Below are 4,772 nucleotides of genomic sequence, written 5' to 3'. Positions count from 1 at the left end.
CATGATTAGTTTGTACACTCTGCAGAGGTTTGCGCACTTTTCCCCACAAGACTCGATCTCCTCCGTTGGGATTCTCGCACTACATGGTGTTTGAGAAACGGATGACTGAGACATAGTCTTTCAGAAGCGCTAGCACCTTACGATTGGGTAGACAGTACCAACCTACATCCCCTACATCTGCTAGTCTACCACTGTAAGAGTTCACACAACTTAGTCAATTATGCTAGAGCCCATAGTAGCTTGTGGTTGCACACGGAAGTTTCTAGCATGAATAATCTCATGATCCCTTTGAGCCTAGGTGGCGGTCCAAAAGAAAAACAGGCAATCGCTGGAATACCCAGGTGCCTCAATCCACCCAGATGTGTATTAAAGTTGCCACCTTAAAATAAACCATTAAATTAACAATCTCACATCTGTCATGGATACACTCACCCAATCCACGTCTACTAGCATAGCATGGCATAATAAGCAAACGTAGAGTAACTCCCAAGGGTTTGATAATAAAACAGGTAATAGGCACTACCTCATCTACTTCCCAAAATCCACATATTAAATCAGTTCCTAATCATGCAATTGTTTGAGGATTGATCTAATGCAATAAAACTGGGTAGTAAAGAGGTATGATCAAAGTTTTACTTGCCTTGCTGATGATCCGCGAAACCTAGGGATTCGAAGTAGCAAGCGCGGCAATCCGGATACTCTATCGCAAACAAACAAGCATACAATAAGTACTCATCTAATGCACAGATAAAACTCAGATAAGAGATCTAACTAGAAAGTTCAACTTAAGAACTCCGGTTTGCAAAAAGAATCAAATCGAACGAAGCAAGGAAAGTCAAACGGCGAAAGAAACAAGCTTCGTTTACTAATCTGGACCTAAGTCAAATTTTACAGTAGCAAAAACTTGTTTGAGTTGGTTATTCGGAAAGAGGGTTTCGAGACGAAACTCTAGGCGCTTGAATCGCCTGATTCCGATAAACGAGCGAAAAGTTATACTAATACGAAAATCGGATCAGAAATCGCGATCAGAAAAATCGCGAAATAAATCCGAGAAAAAAACGACGAAAAGATTAACGAACGAACGTTCGTTGTCTGGATCTAAACGATGAACGCGTTCGTTAAAACGAACAAACGAGCGAACACTCGCTAATTAACCTAAACCAAAAAAACCGATCTGATAAAAAAATAGATTAACCGACGGAAAAACCAAACGGTTTTTCTAAAATAACGGTGACGGCGGGGGGGTCAACCTCGGCGTGCGGGTCGTCGGTGGCGGCGGCGGCGGTGGCGGCGGCGCGGGCTGGCGGCGGCTAGGGTTTGGGGCGGCGGTGGCGGCTTGGGGTGGCGATATATAAAGGCCCCGACCAGGAGAGTCCTGGCCGATCCCAGCCCGTAGTCGGTTCGGATTTTTTTAAAAATAATAATTTTCGCGCAGGAAAGCAAACGAAAGAAATACTAAACGGACTCCAAAAATCCCGAAATAAAATTTCCCCGGCTCCTAAAATCAAGCCGGTTTAGATGAACATTTATTTGGGGCCTAAATGCAATTTTGAAAAACACGCATTTTCCCTAAATTCAAATAAAATAGCAATAAAATCCAAAATAAAATCTTATTTGATTTTTTTATTAAATCCTCAATATTTTATTTATTTGGGAAAGTCATTTTATTCCCTCTCTCATAATTTATAATTTGAAATAATTGAAGATAAAATAAATAAAATCAAATGATCCTATTTCCAAAATTTGAGAAAACTCAAATATGAAATTTAAGAAATCCCCAACTTTCTCCATGGGTCCTTGAGTTGCGTAGAATTTCCAGGATCGAGGAAAAAATGCAATAAATATGATGTGCAATAATGATCTATTGTATAACATTCCAAATTGAAAATTTGGGATGTTACAAACCTACCCCCCTTAAGATGAATCTCGCCCTCGAGATTCGGGTTGGCTAGAAAATAGGTGAGGATGGTCCTTCAGCAGATCTTCCTCTCGCTCCCAGGTGGCTTCATCCTGGGTGTGGTGGCTCCACTGAACTTTGCAAAACTTGATAACCTTGCCGCGGGTGACTCGGCTGGCATACTCAAGAATCTTAACTGGTTTCTCCTCATAGGTCAAATCACTGTCCAACTGAATTGCCTCTAGCGGCACTGTATCTCTCAACGGTATATCAGCCATCTCTGCGTGGCACTTCTTCAACTGTGAAACATGGAACACGTTGTGAACTCCTGACAATCCTTCAGGCAATTCCAACTTGTAGGCAACTTCTCTCATACGCTCCAAAACTTTGTATGGTCCCACAAAACGTGGTGCTAACTTTCCTTTAACTCCAAATCGCTTAACTCCTCAAAGTGGTGATACACGAAGATAGACTCTATCTCCAACTTTGTAAACTGTCTCCTTGCGTTTTGAATCGACATAGCTTTTCTGCTTGGACTGGCTACCTTGAGCTTGTCGCGAATCAACTTCACTTTCCATTCAGACTCCTTAATCAAATGCGGTCCAAACAACTGGCGGTCTCCAACTTCATCCCACGACAACGGGGTCCTGCACCTCCTTCCGTATAGGGCTTCGAAAGGGGCCATCTTCAAGCTGGATTGATAACTGTTGTTGTAAGAGAACTCTGCATATGGCAAATTGTTGTCCCAACTAGATCCATAATCTAGCGCACAAGCTCTCAGCATATCCTCCAAAATCTGATTGACTCTCTCGGTCTGTCCATCTGTCTACGGATGAAAAGTTGTACTGAACTCTAGCCTGGTACCCAAAGTTTCGCGCAACTGATTCCAGAACTTTGAGGTAAACTGGGTTCCTCTATCTGATACAATGCTCCTCGGAACTCCATGCAGACATACGATCCTGGTTATGTATATCTTGGCCAACTTAGCACTGGTGTAAGTGGACATCACTAGAATGAAATGTGCTACCTTCGTCAAACGATCGACTACAACCCAAATCGAATCATAGCCTGAACGAGTATTGGGCAATCCCGTAAAAAAATCCATGCCTAGTTTATCCCACTTCCATTCGGGTATCGGCAATGGTTGTAACAATCCTGCTGGCTTCTGATGCTCTGCCTTTACTCTATGACATACATCACAAACTGCTACATACTCCGCAATATCCTTCTTCATTCCGGTCCACCAAAAAGTGTTCTTCAAATCCAAATACATCTTGGTATTTCCTGGGTGAATCGAATACGGCGAATCATGGGCCTCTTGCAAAATCAACTTCCTGATCTCCGGGTCATTAGGCACATAAACACGGTCTTCAAACCATAAGGTATCGTGCTCATCCTCACGAAATCCCTTAGCTTTACCTTTGCTCATCTTCTCCTTTATCTCGGCAATTTCCTTGTCAGCCTTCTGAGCTTCCCTGATCTTATCCATCAAAGTCGACTGAATTTCCATTACTGCTACATAGCCTCTTGGAACTATCTCCAAACATAGTTCACGAAGTTCCTCGGCTAACTCCTTCGGTAACTCTCCGGTCATGAGTGTATTGACATGGCTCTTACGGCTCAATGCGTCGTCTACTACGTTAGCCTTTCCGGGGTGATACTGGAATCTCATATCATAATCCTTGATGAGCTCCAACCATCTCCTCTGCCTGAGATTCAACTCATTCTGCGTGAAAATATACTTCAAACTCTTGTGATCTGTGTACACCTCACAATGATTTTCGATAAGAAAATGTCTCCATGTCTTCAACGCATGCACTATGGCTGCTAACTCCAAATCATGTGTGGCATAATTCAACTCATGAGGTTTAAGCTATCGTGAAGCATACAAAACAACTCTCCCCTCCTGCATAAGCACTGCTCCAAGTCCTCGACGTGAAGCGTCGCAATACACCTCATAATCCTTGCTCTGATCTGGTAGAATCAACACTAGTGAGGTAACTAGACGTTCCTTCAACTCCTAGAAACTGGCATCACATTCCTCAGTCCAATTGAACTTGGTATCCTTCTTCAACAACTCCGTCATGGGCTTTGCAATCTTTGAGAAATTCTCAATGAATCTCCAGTAGTATCCTGCCAGTCCAAGAAAACTCCGGATCTCTCCAACTGTCGTTGGTGCTACCCAATTGGTCACAGTGACCACTTTGGTGGGATCTACTGCTATTCCTTCTCCGGATATAACATGTTTGCTGAACTTGGCATATAACTGATGTTCTTTGAGCTTCTCGAGTACCAAACGCAAATGCTCCTTATGCTCCTCTTCGTTCTTCGAGTAGACCAAAATATCATCAATGAACACCACGACGAACTTATCCAAGAATTCCATAAACACCTTGTTCATCATGTTCATGAAATAGGCAGGTGCGTTAGTCAGACCAAATGACATAACGGTATACTCATATAGCCCGTACCTGGTGGTAAAAGTTGTCTTAGGTATATCCTGCTCTCGAATCTTCAACTGATGGTATCCTGATTGCAAATCAATCTTGGAAAATACCTTTGCTCCTTGCAATCGGTCAAACAGATCATTGATCATCGACAATGGGTACTTGTTCTTGATTGTTACTGCATTCAATCCTCGATAGTCAACAACCATCCTCAATGATCCATCCTTCTTCTCCACTAGAAGTACTGGTGATCCCCAAGGCGAAGAACTTGGGCGAATATAGCCTTTATCCAGTAACTCTTTAATCTGCTTCTTAATTTCCTCCATATCCTTAGCGGGCATCCGGTACAGTCTCTTAGATATCGGCCCTGTGCCTGGCAAAAGCTCAATCAAAAACTTGATGTCTCTATCCGGTGGCATGCCTGGCAA

The sequence above is a fragment of the Triticum aestivum genome, chromosome 1B (genome assembly GCF_018294505.1).
Source record: "Triticum aestivum cultivar Chinese Spring chromosome 1B, IWGSC CS RefSeq v2.1, whole genome shotgun sequence".
NCBI lineage: Eukaryota > Viridiplantae > Streptophyta > Magnoliopsida > Poales > Poaceae > Triticum > Triticum aestivum.
This window is presented reverse-complemented; position numbering follows the sequence as displayed.